A 17,169-nucleotide genomic window follows, 5' to 3' on the forward strand; every position below is an offset into this window, starting at 1 on the left:
TGAATGAATGTAAGTTTTCAGCTCTCTGAGATAAATGCCCAGGAGTGCAGTCACTGAGTTATATGGTATTTGCATATTTTTTTAATTAATTGATTTTAATTAAAAATTTTATTGAAGTAACATTATTTAAATTTATATGTATAACATTGTATATATTACAACATGTTTCACGTGTCCAACATTATATTTCTTTTTTTAATTTAATTTAATTTTTTATATATATTTTATTTATTTATTTATTTTTTTGTGGTACACGGGCCTCTCACTACTGCGGCCTCTCCCATTGCGGAGCACAGGCTCCGGACGCGCAGGCTCAGCGGCCATGGCTCACGGGCCCAGCCGCTCTGCGGCATGTGGGATCTTCCCAGACTGGGGCATGAACCCGTGTCCCCTGCCTCGGCAGGCGGACTCTCAACCACTGCGCCACCAGGGAAGCCCCTATAGCATGTTTTTAAAAGAAATTACTACCAAACTTTTCCAGAATGGCTCTAGCATTTTACATTCCCAGCAGCAATAAATAAGTCATCCAGTTTCTCTGCCTTTACCAGCCTTTAGTGTTGTCATTATTTTAAATTTTAGCCATTTTGATAGCTTATTGGGGTTATAATTTCCATTTTCCTAATGGTATTGTACATTTTTTAATGTGCTCATTTGTGATCTATCTACCTGCTTGGGTGAAATGGCTCTTTGTGTCTTTATCTCATTTTCTAATTGAATTGTTAGATGTTTGTTAAAATTTGAGAGTTCTTTATATATTCTAGATAATAGTCCTTTGTTGGATATATAGTTTGCAAATATTTCCTCCCACTTTGTAGCTTTTTATTGATAAAGTCTAATCTGTTGATTTTTCCTTTTATAAATCATCTATTTGGAGCCAAGTCTAAGAACTCTTTACTTAGCTCTAGGTCCCAAAGATTTTCCCCTATATTTTAAAATTTTTTCTAAAAGTTATTTAGCTTTACATTTTACCTTTAAGTCCATGCTCATCTTGAGTTAATTTTGGTATAAGTGGCGAGTTTTAGGCTGAGGATCTTTTTTTTTTTTTTTTTTGCCTATGGATGTTTAATCGCTCTTTTGAATTGCTTTTGTACCTTTGTCAAAAACCAATTGGGTGTATTTGCGTGGCTCTATTCCTGGGTTCTTAATTCTGTTCCATTGATCTATGTGTCTATTCCTGTTCTGATGGTACACTGTCATGATTACTGTAGGTATATGGTAGGACTTAGTATTGGGTAGACCTCCTGCACTGTTGGTGGGAATGTAAATTGATACAACCACTATGGAAAACAGTATGGAGGTTCCTTAAAAAACTAAAAATAGAACTACCATATGACCCAGCAATCCCACTACTGGGCATATATACCCTGAGAAAACCATAATTCAGAAAAACAGATGTACCACAATGTTCATTACAGCACTATTTACAATAGCCAGGACATGGAAGCAACCTAAACGTCCATTGAGAGATGAATGGATAAAGAAGATGTGGCACATATATACAATGGAATATTACTCAGCCATAAAAAGAAATGAAACTGAGTTATTTATAGTGAGGTGGATGGATCTAGAGTCTGTCATACAGAGTGAAGTAAGTCAGAAAGAGAAAAACAAATACCTTATGCTAACGCATACATATGGAATTTAAAAAAAGAAACGGTACTGATGAACCTAGTGGGAGTGCAGAAATAAAGACGTAGACATAGAGAATGGACTTGAGGACACTGGGTGGGTGGGGAAGGGGGAAGCTGGGGCAAAGTGAGAGTAGCATCGACATATATACACTACCAAATGTAAAACAGTTAGCTAGTGGGAAGCAGCCGCATAGCACAGAGAGATCAGCTTGGTGCTTTGCTACGACCTAGAGGGGTGGGATAGGGAGGGTAGGAGGGAGGCTCAAGAGGGAGGAGATATGGGGATATATGTATGCATATGGCTGATTCACTTTGTTGTACAACAGAAAATAACACAGTACTGTGAAGCAATTATACTCCAATAAGGATCTATTTTAGAAAAAAAATCGGGTAGAGTGATTCTTATTTTTCATTTTCAAAACTGTTTTAAATATTCTAGATCTTTCGCCTTTCCATAAAATTTTAAAAGAATATTGTCTGTATTTACAAAAAAAATCTTTCTGGGCACAAATACTTTTAGAAAATCAAGTGTGTTAGACAACAAGGAAAACCAAGCTTATGGACCATTGAAAATTAATAAACGATTAAATGACATTTAAGAATTATTCCAGCCTAAGAACATACTTTTACAAAGTCTATAATCTAAGCTGAGCTATTAAAACCTGCTTTTTTGTCTATTTTTCTTCTTTAATAATAATATGTTAATTGAATTTTTATGAAACCATATTAAGTATACTTGCAAGAAGATGTTAAAGAAGATTAAATGCTACAATTTCAAATCAAAGTGTGATGACATTATAAAAACAGATGTAGACTTTGAAGAAAAGTAAATAAAAGCACAAGTAGTAAAATAAAAAAGTTAAGATTGAAAATCTCTCTTGGGTAACACAAGACTTATAAGACATTTACAGGCTCTGTTACACCACGTAACAGGGCAAATAAACATTTATAATGATAGCAAGTATAAGTCAAAGGTAGTGATTTTTGCTACTTTTATAGGAAGGTTTAAGTCACATACATAAAATTTCAATGGTCCATTTTTTATAATATTTATTGTATTAATATCATCTAGGTTTCTAATTTTCTAAATCTTTATTCATACATTAAGAGACTTTTAGAAATTGGATACAGGTTAGGATGAGAAAAACTATAACTACTTTGGTCTTTATCCTTGGCTTCGCAACTTAGAATATAATGTTCCTTTCTCATCTTTACACTGAGAATATACAAGAGACAAGTGGCACAACACAAGATCCAGAGGATTAGAATAGAGACTTAATATATTTTGCCTGAAAGAAGGAAGCCTCAGAAAGAGAGAGGAACGTGCACTCTGATTATAAAATTACCTTCAAGGAACAAAATGTAATGGAGGAAGAAAATTATTCTAAATCTCCATGTAGACAAGGAAATGGCCTGAAGATAAGAAAGATAACATTTGAAGTAGATATTAATAAAGAAAAAAAAATTTTTTCATCAGAAATTCTGAACACTTAGATGGCTGTACTCAAGAAGAGTACACCAGAGACGTTCATGCACTTAGACCCAGCTGGGGACAAGAGAGTGCGGATATTAATAACCCTTATTACTGGAGAATATTTCAATAATGTTCTCTCCAGGAAATACAAATGGTGTCATTAGGGAATGAGAACTGAAAGAAACAGTTTTCCAACAGCCTTCTATATCTGAGGAGAAAATGTATAGGTTAAGGTAAAGCTCCTAGCAGTGTTTAATCAGGACAAGACTGGGGATAGAAAGTGATCTTTTCATTTTCCCTTCTCCTCAAGCTCACATTTCCAGAAGTGTCCATAAAGAAGCATTACTCCAGTTAAGTGGTGTGTATTAGAAATATTAAGTGATAAGACTCTAAGTATTTGTTTTCATTATATTGAATATTTGTGTGTGTGTTTGGCTTTGTTTTTTCATTTTTTGTTTTGTTTTTACTTTGAATTTTGTGAGAAAGAGAAAAATAGAGACTGGAATAAAAGTTAAAACTTGCTACGTCATGTTTATTGTAAAGTTCATGTTAGTTATCAAGGGCAAGGAAGGACATAATCATTTATCTTCCTGAATATGTTTAATAATGTATTGTTATTATGTTAAACTAGCATAACTAGGCTCTTAAATCTAAATTATCTATACATGAGCAGTTCTTAGTTTAAAAATATACTCAAAAGATATATGTTATTCTGACTTCTAAAAAAATCTGTATCCTATAAATAAAACTCTATATTTACAGGAGATGCAATGTAGAGATCTCTTTAAAAAAAAGAAGAAAGAAAAATGCAGCCACTGCCTTGCACTTGTACTTGTGGAATATTAAGAAACATTGATATTTAGAACCAAATTCAAGATGGCTCTATAAGAGAAGCCCTCCCTCATATAATGGTCACCTAAAAAAACACAGAAACAGTGTGTTTTTGGAGAAGAGAGTATCTGTCTGTAGCCCTGGCCACTTTTCGCAAATATGGCTCATGCCACATGTGAGATGGCCTAGTAGCATGGGAAGCATGGAACTGAGAAAGGTGAGGTCACTAAGTAGACAAAGTGAAGTTCCTTTAGAACTCTAGCTGAGAACAACTGCCTACATACCATTCATCCTTTATGATGCCAAAGTTACTGATCACGCATTTGGCACCTAGACAATTGTCAAATCAATGGCCATTCGTTGCTTCATTCAGCACGTATGTGTCTTAGCCTGACATAACAAAATACCACTGTCTGGGTGGCTCCAACAACAGAAAATATTTCTCAGAGTGTGGAAGCTGAGATGTCTAAGATCAGGGTGTCAGCATGGCCAGGTCTGGTGAGAGCTTTCTCTCTGGCTTGCAGAAGGCTACCTGCTTGCCATGTAAGAGCAAGCTCAGTGGTGTCTCTTCTTAATTCTATCATAGGGCACTCCACCCTCATAACCTCATCTAAACCTAATTGTCTCCCAAAGGCTCCATCTCCAAATAACATCATATTGGAAGTTAGGGCTTCAACTTATGGATTCGAAGGGGACACTATGTGAGGGGAGTCCATAGCAAGATGTACTGATTATCTGTTATGTGGAGGCTCTGGGCACACTTATCCTATCTCCTTCACACCATGGATTTGGGAAACAGAGGACTTTAGGACTGAAATAAATTACTTAGGCTACCAGCAAAATACTAGAAATTAAAGATTAGTACTGACTTAGGAGTTTCTTTTAGCAAAACACTATTTTCCAAGGACACATGCCACTTTGCTTACAAACCAGGAAATTCAGAACTCATTATCAAAACTTGTGTTTTATTTTGTTTAATGGGTACTTTGATTCTTTGGATGGACATAATTTTATACTTTTGGGGGTTATAGACTATATCATCTCATTTTAGATGGGTTTACTGCTCAGAGACTTGATGTATTTCACATACTCAGTTGGAAAGTTAGCATCATCTTGTGGAATAAAAGAATTACCTGAAATTAAATGTGGTTTCATTTAAAATTGGCCTCTAAGGGATTCTTATGTTAATTATGTCGATGTTCTATTCATAACAATAGAAGACTATTGAACCAAGGAAAGCTTTCAGTCAAGGACCCCTGCTGCAGAAAAAGTGCAGCTTCCTGTTTATCTTTAAACAGCAAAAGTGAAACTTAATCTGTTATAAATTGGCAAATGTGTTCTGAACAGGGTGAAGGTCTATTACAGCTACATTTAAATCACAGGAATACAAGTACCCCCTAAGGCATTTGCATTGAAGGTGCAAAGCAAGAGTCTAAACCTTAACAATTATTGAGCGCTCACTCTGTGCTACCTGTTACCCAAGGCACGGTGGGGGGATGCAATGGTGAGGAAGCTTGGGCTCCTCTATTTTAGGGCTCATGGTTCTACAAAAATGAGTCTCTTAACAGGTAAATTATGATAAAGTATATTAGAGGTATAAAGAGTATGCTTTGCATGTATAGTCTGTTGAAGAAAAAGGTAAGATTGCTAAATTTCATGAGGGCCCAAATCATGGCCATTGTCAACAAATGTGCAATGTTTAAGGCACTGAAATCAATGGTGGGGTGAAAGAGGTCTTTGCACATGTGGTTTTCTATACTTGAATCATTTTTCTCCCATTCAAATTTTCTCTAGTTCTTTCTTCTATAACCCTCACCCAAATTTCACCTAATTCCAATGATCTTCAGAGTTCAGCTGTGCCTCTGATTTCTCTATGAAGCCTCCACTGAGGTCTGGGCCTGGGTTAGGCTAACTGACATTCCCAGTACAAACTGTGCTTGGCCTATCAGGTGACTTATGACATTACACTGTAATTGGCCGGCTCTTTGTTTATCCACACACGTAGAGCGATGCCAAGCGCATAAAAGGTCAATGAACAGATGAATGTTCTGATTCTTCATGATTCTTGATTACAAATGGAAAAGTGATTGATATCTCTTAGTTCAATGGAATGGTTGAGTAATTGTTTCTTCAAGTTTGGCTTCTGCCCCTTTATTATTTATTGAGATCCTCAAAGCCTCGTACTGAGAGTCGAGAGACCTGGGATCTGTTTTCAGTCCTGCCCGGCAGGATGCATGATCATTAGCCTCGTCTGAATCTGTGTTGTCTCATCACTAAATGGAGGTTTTAAGACCAGCTTGTGGTCTTTAACCAGAAGCGCACATCAGAATCAACTGTGAAACTTAAAAATGTATGAGTTATTCATGCTAGTGTCCTGACTCTAGAGATTTGGATTCAGCAGAGAATGAGTTACCTGAAAGCTCGGGCTCCTCTCTCTTCCCTCTGTATGTACCACCTTGGTCCAAGGCCCATCACCTCACACTCTGACTGTGCCCCTGACCAACACCCTGGTCTCTCGGCCTAACAGCCTCCATCCTTTCTTCCTTCCAGTCTATCAACGTCCCTCTGAACAGTTTCCTCAGAATCTAGCTTTTTGAGGTGGTGATCTGACCCAGAAACCATAAGTGGCTTCCTACAGCCCATAGAAACACTTCAATCAGAATTTTGCTCCCCTGTCCGGGTCTACCTCCTCTTGTCCACTGAGAGCTTTGCATACCAACAAGGTGGTCTTCTTTCTCTCAGTAAACAATGGTTATCCTTGCCCCTACGCCATGATCCCACTGTTAAGCCTGTGTTTCACTTCTTTCTGCCTCTATTCCACCCCCATGAAGTTTTCCTGAAATACTCCAGTCCACATTGCTCTCTCTTTCTTGGAAATCCTATAAAACGCATTGCTCATGCCACTCATACTATTAAATGATAGTCTGAGATGAATCAGTAGTTTAATATGATCTATTCTTTACTCTCAATTACTAATCTTTTAAAAGGTTGGAGTTACAACTTCTTTACACAACGTAATATCTCTCATAGTATCCAAAACATGAAACTCAGTAAATGCTTTCGAATTGAATGATGACAGTGGCTTCAGACTCTCGAGATATGAGGTTGTGACGTTCATGTGTTCCTTCATTCATTCGGGCTCTAGGGGATAGCAGAAAACAAGAGATAGTTTCTGCCTTAAAGGGGCTTCCAGATTAGTTTAAAAAAGAAAAAAAAAGTAATATGTAAGTTGTTGTGAAGAAAACAAAAGTAGGATAAGAAGATAGAGGATATATTTATGTGAAGGGTTGGAGGATTTAGGGTGGTTAGGAAAGCCACTTTGGTTAGGTGACATTTGAGCATAGACTCTAATGAGGGAGAGGCCATGTGGGTGTCCGGAAGAAAAGCACTCCAGGCTTCTGGAACAGTAGGCGCAAAGGCCCTGAGGCAAGGATATGCCTGATATGTTCGCATGGCAGCAAAGGGGCTGGTGTGGCTAGAATGGAATCAATGGGGGGGGCGGGAGGTGGGGGGTGAGTGGAAGGAGATAATGCTCAAGAGGTAACCGACCCAGATCATGCTGGGCTCTTGAACAGCAAGGCTTTTGAATTTTATTTTGAGATGGAAAACTTCAGGAAGGTTTTTGGCAGGGTAGTGCTAGGATCTATTCTATGATTAAAGGGATCGCTTTGGCTCTGTTATGAAAAACAGATCTCCAGGCTGGAGGCGGGAGGTCAGTGAGAAGCCTGCTGCATAATCCAGGCAAGAAGTGGAAGTGGATCAGAACAGGATGGTAGTATGGTAAGTACTGGAATAATGTCAAAGGTTGACAATATTTGCTGATGGGTTGGATGAGGGGTATGAGAAGAAGAGAGAACTCCAAGAACTTATGGCCTGAACAACTGGAAGAATTCGGGGAAACTGTGGGAAGAGCATATTGGGGTGTCTGGGGGAGATCAAGGGTTATATTCCAGCCATGTGAAATCTATGATGCCTAGTAGTCATACAAGCGCAGAGGTTGAGTGGGTGGTTGGAGCTAAGGGTCTGGAGTTCAGGGGAGAGGTTAGAGTCGTTTTTACTGGAGACAGTGGGGAGCTGGGAGGAAAGTTTGGAGTTTGAAAAGTGTGGGAAGATAAAGTTGATTTTTAAACCATGTTTTTCTCTTGCTTTAAGGACTTTGTGCTGCTTCTCGCACCTCCAGTGCTCTTGCCAGGCTTCCCCTCGCCCCCTTCCCCAGTCTTCCCCCTGCCGGCCCCCAGCCCTGGCTGCTCCTCATTCATTTCAGTCCTCAGAAAGGCTGCCCTGACCATGCCATCTAAGTGCCCTCCACTCGAACCCAGGCCTTTTTTACATGTCATTTATTACACTGATCACCATCTGAAATTATATGTTTGTTTTTTAGCCTTTAAGACCTGTGTCCCTCCACAAGACAGTGAGCTCAGTGACAGCAGGCCCAGTGCTAGGATGGTGCCTCTCATATAGCAGGCACTCCTTAAGCATTGGATAAATGCATGAGTGAATGGATGAGGGAAAGATCATATTTTGCCTTTGAAACACAATTGGAATCCAAAGGAAAATGAACAGTAGTTGGACAGGGATGCAGAAATGTCCCTGAGAAACTGACCCATTCTTTAAAAGAAATATCCCTTAGATAAGTTATTTTGCTGCCTTTCTTTTCATTTGGGATATAATCCATCGCAATACCTTTTTTTCCTTTCATTTCAAGTACTGTGAGGGGGTTGATTTCAAAGATTTAACACATTCTCATCAGTCTGATAAATCAAACCCTAGTCTGAGTCTACAATAGAATTATGTATTGCTTTTACCTTTGCTGAAGTCCCATGACCTTGCAAAAGGTAACTACTTTCAGCAAAAATGTCAGTCTGATTTCAAAATACATTTTCCAGGATAGTACAACCTTGTTATACAGTCCCAGTTTCAGTTCAACGTCGTTTTATCACATGGAAGCGAAGCCAACAGATTGTTTCAGTGAAAAAGCCTCTGCATTCAAAAATAAATTGAGTTTTTCTGGAAACTAAGTCTGTGTTAGACAAGCAGAACTTTCTTTCCTTCATCTCTCTTCCTGAACTTGAATCATTTAAACCTAAGGCCACTGAGAAGGAATGCGACATAACTTCAATATATTTTTGCATAAAATGAAATTTGTTTTTGGACACCTTAGGCAGCCGGGAAGGGTAATTGTAAATAGGATTAGCTCTGTCACAGCTCTGAGTCAACATGCATAGATGCCTCTCTCCTTGGAAGTTTATTTTTACGTAGGGAAGGTAGATGTGGTAGGAAACTGTGGAATAATCCTTGCCACTAGCTGAAATCTTCAATGGAGGGTTTCAAGAGAAAGGCTGAGAGAGATCAGAAGAAAGTCAACTTTCTGTGAGCAGTACCCAACTTATGGCCAGCTTGTGTTTCAAAGGTCAACTTATAAGTTTCCTATTTGACCAGTGGTTCTCAACTTGGGTGAGTGTGTCCCCCAGGGAATATTTGGCAATGTCTGAGGACATTTGTGATTGTCCACAACTGGAAGGTGGGAGGCGCTAATGTTAATCTAGTGGGTAGAGACCAGGGGTGCTGCTAAATATTCTACCATGTACAAGACAGACCCCACAAAAAGGAATTATCAGTCCCCAAATATCAATAGTTGCTGGTTTGAGAAACCCTAGTTTAGACACTGGATTGCTTTTTTTCCCATAGGATCAACGCTAAAAATATTCCTACTGCAGAGGGCTATTTTGGCAAAGATGGCTATCTGTCCACCGGAACCTATTTTTATCATCCATGCTATGCTGCTATAACTGCATAAACTACATTTCCTAGCGTCTCTTGCAGCTAGGAATACAGCTGGTTCTCACCGGAGAAATGAGAGCAGAGGTGATACATGTCATTTCTGGGCCCAGGCTTTTAAGAAAAGCTACCTACCCCAGTCTCTCTTTCCCATTGTTCCACCAGCCAGTTATAAATCATGATGAATCCCTATAGCAGTAGTTCCCAGACTTTAGCTACATCAGCATTACCTGGAGGACCTGTTCAACCTTAGATTGTTGGGCTCCACCCCCAGAGTGTCTGATTTCAGTTGGTCTGTGGTGGGGCTTGAGGATTTGCATTTCTAACAAGTTTCCAGGTGTTGCTGATACTAATGGTCCAGGGACCACACTTTTAGAACCCTTGACTTAGGGGATTGTGATGCCACAAGATGGAAGGAGCCTGGTGATATCTGAATCACCACCTGGAGGAGAGGCATCTTTCCCCCACCCTCATGTTAATATCAACCCTACCTGGGACTTGAATGAGAGAGGATTTACTACTGTGGTTCAACAACTGAATTTTAGGAGTCTGTGTGTTCTAGCAGCTTAGCCTATCATAAGGCTCTCTACGTCTACCAAACCTACATCTCTCTCCCTTACATGTCCCTGTAGAATCTCAGAATATTTTCTTAACAGATGAGGGAATACGGGCTGGGAAGGATGGAGTAGCAAGGTTACATAGTAAATGGTATGGCTTGTTATTCAACCTGTTTTATTCCCCCCATTGAAAATATAACCCATAACAAAGATTTAAAAAATCACGATTATCTCAATAATTTGAATTTTTAGGAAAGATGCGAAGAAGAAAATTTTCTTCCCCTTTCCCAGGCAGACGATCAACCTGAGGCAACATTTTGAAAAAGATGTTTTGCCTTTTGCTCTCCCTCCCCAATTCTCTCTGCACCTTCTCTCTCTGTGTCTCGGTGTCTCTGTCTCTCTCCCCCTTTCCGGGCATTACTGCCATCATGCTGCCCTCCCCATCCCAGTCCCAGACACCCGACTCTAAAGTGATCGGTTTTTGACTCTCCAGTCAAAACCCCCATTTCCACACGCAGCCAAAATGAGCTTCCTGCCAGGAAGAAAACAATTGGAAGGAAGAAATCTGCTGGGGAAGGGTAGCACACAATTCTCCTGAAGGGCGTGCTTTTTAAAATAGTTAACATGCGTGCTTTCACGTTTACTTGTGGAATTTAAAACAGCTCCAGGAAGGTCTAGTGACATTTTTCAGGCACTGAGGGAAGTGGACGGTGAGTGGGACTGAGGATCCTGTAAAGGGAGGGCAATGCTGTTATTCACAGGCAGGGGACCTCTGGTGTCTCCTTCTGCCCTCAAGTGTGATCACAGGTCTCTAACTTTTGGAAGAGGGTCAGTGGGAGGCTGGGCAGTGCGGCTGGGACCCAGCCCTACTCACAGAGGTTTGGGCTGTCTGTGAAGGATTTGGTTGCCCAAACAGCACTGCAATGTCCCCAGTATATTAGAGCAAGTGCTGATAATTCCTAAATGATGTAATGGCCCTATGGAAATTTAGCACAAGGCATTTTTAAATGTAAATGCTTCTTGCTCATTTGCACATATAACTTACTAGAGTCAATCCTATTGACTTCTTCTGAACTCTAGCCACAGAACCTGAGGGCAGAATTAGAGGGATTTATGCATGGCACAGACAGACTTATTTTTTGAGCTTGGTTCGTGTGTATTGATAGTTTTCTAAGGTTATGTCTACCTAATGCCCCAAACAAGCAAGCAATTAGTAAGCAAATTCAGGCCGAAAACAGGGAAAAACAATGTGGTCCTTTTGTTTGCCTCAGCGGACAGGTTAGCTTGGTTAAAACTATCAGCCAGATATTTGTGATATCTGTGACACTCCTGAAAAGCACACAGAAAGTTCCCAAATTAAATAAGATTATTTATTTTTCTGTATCTAAGACCTTATCCTTGAAATGCAGGGAGAGGTGACAAGTGTTCTGGGTTGTCCCCTTTCATTACTCAGTGTCTCTCAGGAGCTAGAGTGTTCTTATTGGCTACTCTGTCTCTATAGTGTGGTTGGGTAATCTACAAGGCCTTGCCACTTTTTCACACTCAATAAATGTCTAAGTAGATGGTGGCATTTTGCATGTGTCAACTTGTCCCAGAGGGGGCTCCAATATATTTTCCTCACAAAAACTGGTATTTTGAGTTTCACTTTGAGTTGACAACGTTGCACATCTTAGTGCGAGGAGTAGGTCACTGCTGCAACTAAAAGTAGAGTATCAGCAATTGTCCTTAAATGAAGGGGAGGGGGTGGAGCCTCGGGTCTCGCCTTCCACAGGTATGTCACTAGCACTTAGCATTGGCCTCAGACTAGGTCCTCAGCAGTGATCTGAAGGTCAAACCTTACTTAGAATAAAAACCTTAATCTCCGATAGGAGGTTTTTCCAAGAGCAGTTGTGAGTTTATATGAATCATGTCTCTGTGAAGCACTAACGGCTATCTCCTCTCGGGTGGTTAGAGAGAGTGATGGAAACTCCCAACTGTTGAATGTGGCCTAAGTGGCGGTCCCTGTGCCAGGCATTTTATATACACTTTCTACTCTGGTTTTCAACACTGACCGTCTAACGTAAGTACCATTTTATAGCCACGGGAGCTGAGGTTTAGAGAGAGTTAACCATATAGCGCCCCATGGCTGAGCCTGCTTCAAAGCCTGAGCCCTCTGCATTTCACCAAAATGGTAGTTCCTATTTAGAAAATATGTGGGGTGCCCAATAGAATCTAATATGCTGCTTAAAAATGCAAGAGCTAATAACTTTTCCTGTGAATTTATTTTGGAACTAAGTGAAGAATAGGCTATTTTGACCTAATCATAGGAGAACACTATGGGGCTGGCTGTAGCTCAAAGCTAGTTCTCAGATGCTCTGCATTTGTCATCATCACATAAACTTTTCTCAGCATTTGAAACTATGAGGACTTAATGGGATCTTCGGTTCATCCGGACCTGCCGTGCTTGTCTACTTTGTCACAGCAATGCGTCACGTGGTTACTTGTTATTCAAGATGTCTTTTTTCTGACTGTTTGACACACTGGTTGGAACATTTTCATGACTCATTTCCTGCATAAGCTGGTTAACCCTGTCCCGTTTGAAGACCGCAGAAGACCTTCACCAGTCAGCCACCTGCTCACTAATGCCTTCTCCGGGCCACCGTGGGTGTCACGTGAGAGAGGTGGGGACTTGGTAGATGTTCATCCACTCTAATGGAGAAAATGTTCTCAGCCTATGTCCCATTAGCCGGTTAGTGACCTTGTACTGGTAAGGAAGAGATAGTGGCCTAATTGCACAAGATACACCCGGAGCAGGAAAGAGATATACCACCACGGGAGCGGGAGGGAACCCTGGACTCCGCGGGAGGGGCTGAGAACAGGAAGGCTTGGCAAGGAATGCTTGACAACGTGATGGCGTCATCTGGGCTGTCGCTCTCTGGAAGGATGAACAAAGGAAGAGACAAGGAGAGAAAGAGTCCTGTCAGGAATTCCCTGGCGGTCCAGGGGTTAGGACCTGGCGCTTTCACTGCCAAGCCTGGGGTTCGATCCTTGGTCGGGGAACTAAGATCCCCGCAAGCCAAGAAAAGAAACAGTCCTGTTGCTTAGAAGACTCAGACTCTCAGACAACCCTCGTACATACATCTAAAGAAATTTTTTCCTGAGCTGAAGTCAAACCTGATTCTTTTTTTTTTTTTTTGCGGTACACGGGCCTCTCACTGTTGTGGCCTCTCCCGTTGCGGAGCACAGGCTCCGGACGCGCAGGCTCAGCGGCCATGGCTCGCTGGCCCAGCTGCTCTGCAGCATGTGGGATCTTCCCGGACTGGGGCACGAACCCGTGTCCCCTGCATTGGCAGGCGGACTCTCAACCACTGCGCCACCAGGGAAGCCCCAAGCCTGATTCTTGATTCAAATCATTTGGCTCATATAAAAGTCCCAGGGTTTTTAATGAGATCTTAGGTCTTTAACTGGAAATCATAAACATCCATCCAACACAAAGCAAGCAAAGATTTGAAAAATAGTTTCATATCCGAATGCTACTGTTGAGGAAGTATTAACAATGTTTACTGTTATGAATGCTCAGGGAAGGGTTTTTTAGCCAGAAGTGAGTAGGTAAAAAATATTTTCTTTTATTTCAAAAACAAAAGTCTTTATTTGTTGATCTCTTTCCTTAAATTTATTGTTGCTTAGCTCCCACCTGGGCAAACATGGTCTGAGAGCTGCCTTTGGGGTCAATTCCAGATTCAGAAGTTCCCAGGCTGATAGAACAGGAATGGATAGTCCTTAAGTGAAATTTTAGTGAAATGTACAGTTTTAGTTGCATAGACATTGTTGTAGGTTGTTCATTCATTTGCCTATTCATTCGTCAATTATTTGTGGAAGGTTCAAGTAGTGGGCTGGGTGCTGAGGTACAGAGTGAATGAAACAGATAAGTATTTGGCCTCACAAAGCTCCCTGTCTAGAGGGGCACACAGGCAGGCAAACCAAAAATCATGGTAGAATGTGATGGGTGCTAGGGGAGGAGAAGTATTGGGTGTTACGGAAACAGAGGAGAGGGACGTCAACCCAGACCTGAGGAGTTACAAGGTTTCCTACAGGAAGTGATGTCTAAGCCAAGATCTGAAGGATAAAAGGTATTAGCTGAGTAAAAGAGTGAGGGGTGGGGCTGTGTGTGTGGAAAGGGGTCCAGACAGATGGAGAGCCTGCGTGAACAGGGAAAGAATTCCACATACTCGAGGAACTGGAGGAGATTCTGTAACTGGGTAAACATTGCTGTGCTGATCAGATGGCAAGGGGAAGGACAAGAAGCAATGGACTTGAGGATATGGGGAGGGGGAAGGGTAAGCTGTGACAAAGTGAGAGAGTGGCACTGACGTATATACACTACCAAATGTAAGGTAGATAGCTAGTGGGAAGCAGCCGCATAGCACAGGGAGATCAGCTCGGTGCTCTGTGACCACCTAGAGCGGTGGGATAGGGAGGGTGGGAGGGAGGGAGACACGAGGGGGAAGGGGAAGGGATATGGGAACATACATGTGTGTGTGACTGATTCACTTTGTTATGAAGCAGAAACTAGCACACCATTGTAAAGCAGTTATGCTCCAATAAAGATGTAAAAAAAAAAAACAACACAAAATAAAAATTGAAGTTCTTCAACTTGAATGCTAAAAAAAAAAAAAAGGAAGCAAGCCTGGCACCCAAGGGGGTCCAAAGCAGAACAGAATAAGGTGAGAGGGATGGATTGAAGAGAGAGGTTCAGAACAGAAACCACAAATTGTGATTATGTTCTGGGATGCACTTCTCAAACTTTCACATACATGCGAATTGCCTGGGGATTTTGTTAGAAAGCAGATTCGGATTCAGCATTTCTAAAGAGACCCCAAGTGATGTCCTAGCTGCTGGTCCCTGGACCACACTTTTGGGTTTGAAGGATCAACAAAGCATGGAAGTGTCCCTTTTACATGGTGGCTGGTAGTTATTGTGGGACAGTCCTGGTGGCTTAATAGCGTTCCATTAATTTGGGTGGTCATAGACACAGAGTCCTGTTCCTAGGCACTGCTGAAAAAATAACCTTGACTCTTCACTTTCATGAATTCCACTTATGTTTTCTTCCTGGGTATAACTGATAAATCAACTGGGAAGGCCACTTCTTGGTCAAAGTCTCAGACTGGCTCTGACAATGGCCTGATTGGTGGCTCACCAAAAAGACACTGAGAAAGGTTGTCACCTACACCTGGGCAGTGGTCCTTAAGCTGTCCTTCTGTAGAACACTGAGGTTCTATACACTATTTCCCAGAACTTGAATAGTAATGGCAGTCTTTTTACCATTAAGGGGGAAAACACTGAATGCTAATGGGAAAGTTTTCTTAGTTTTACTTCCAGGCCTTTCTCTCAGTTCTTTGGTGCCAGCAGCTGTCTGAATGCTAATGAGTGCTGGGGACGATCAAATGAGCGACAAGCAACATCAGTAGCAAAGCCTGGCCACGCTTGGTGTTGTTGTCTTTATGGCTATGTAAACTCTTGGATGAGGTTTTATATTATATCCATTCACTGAGGTCACATTTCCCCGGTTAAAAACCCTTCCTAGTTTATGCAATAGGACACATCAGGGGTGCAATGTCTCTTCAAAGTGCAACAGAAATGGACAAATTGGAGAATTATGTCCTGTGACCCACCGTTGGGGCCCTTGAACCTGCCCGGGTGCTTCAGGGCCTCCGTTCCATCCGGATCAGCACAGCAGCTCTGCATGGAGCCTCTGAAGCCCAGTAGGCTAAAGTCCCCAGCCACGGTGGTTTCAGGAAGGCTGCCAGGGCTCAACTGGGCTTGGTTTTTCCTCTCCTTCAAGCAATTCTCGGCTCTTATTTAGTTTTAAATTAAATCAAAATTGCAGCACATGGATTTGAGTTAAAACAAGAGGCCCGATCTTTGTAATATGCACCACATCAATAGGAAAGCTAATTTGTGCAAAGCACATCTCCTCCTTTAATTTAAACCACAGAGCTCCGCTTCTCCGGTTTCAAGGGAGCTGAGAACTGGGCAGGGCAGCTCACCCCAGGCACTAACTAGGGCTGTGCTGAGAGGGACAGGAACAGTTTCAGGGGAGCTTAGCGGTCCTCTTAAGCCCTTTGTTCCGGGTGTCACATGATACAGCAGAGCAGTTGTGAACTCCTGGCCTTGAATTTAAAGGTCTGAAAATGTCTCAGGGTAGACTTCCCCAACTGACTCTTAACTGCAACCTAGCTACCAAAAACAGAAATTGCGTTATTAAAAGCTTCTCAAGGCAAATGAAGCAGAGAGCCCACACTGCTCCTGACCTTGAGACCTCATTTTAAGGTTCCAAGGCTGCATGTGTGTGGATTACTAGATTACACAAAACCAATCGGGTAGGGTCTGTGCTAGGTGAGAAATTCAATCTGGGTCCTGATAGTTGCTTCGCTCAGTTTAAGTGGCTCTAGAGGCCAAAGGTGGAGACGGTGGGGGTGCGGGGGGTGGGGAGGGCACAGGGTGGTGGAAGTGGCAGTAAGGTCATCAATGAACAATGTGTGCTTTGCTCAAAAACATTGCTGTACCCCAGCCATCTACACAGCTCCATGCCTTGCTTCAATGCTCACTGCCGGTAGTGTGTGCTCCCCAACAGGAGGTAAGTAATAAGCAGCTGGATCCCTCTGCAAACTGTCACCTCCAGGTGCATCCAGATTTGGAAACAGGTCTGATTCAGGTTTTATGGGGCCTGAAACTTACACATTTTTGGATCCTCTTTAAGAAAAATGATACAAAAACACCTTTCACAAATTTTATATACGATTAGGACACACTGCTAGCGCCCATCCCAGGGTCTTGGAAGGGGGACACAGGGAGCTTAAAACTGAAGCTTCTTTAACTTTACAACTAAATCCACTTCTGCTTGAAATACATCACCAGT

General features: G+C 41.6%; 1 protein-coding gene across 1 annotated transcript in view; it reads right to left on the reverse strand.

Moving 5' to 3' along the window:
- Window positions 1–17,169, reverse strand: part of SLC9A9 (solute carrier family 9 member A9) — a 542,439-nt gene that overhangs the window by 190,723 nt on the left and 334,547 nt on the right. The gene's annotated exons all lie outside the window — the stretch shown is intronic.

Source organism: Phocoena phocoena, chromosome 4 (genome assembly GCF_963924675.1).
Source record: "Phocoena phocoena chromosome 4, mPhoPho1.1, whole genome shotgun sequence".
Classification (NCBI taxonomy): Eukaryota; Metazoa; Chordata; class Mammalia; order Artiodactyla; family Phocoenidae; genus Phocoena; species Phocoena phocoena.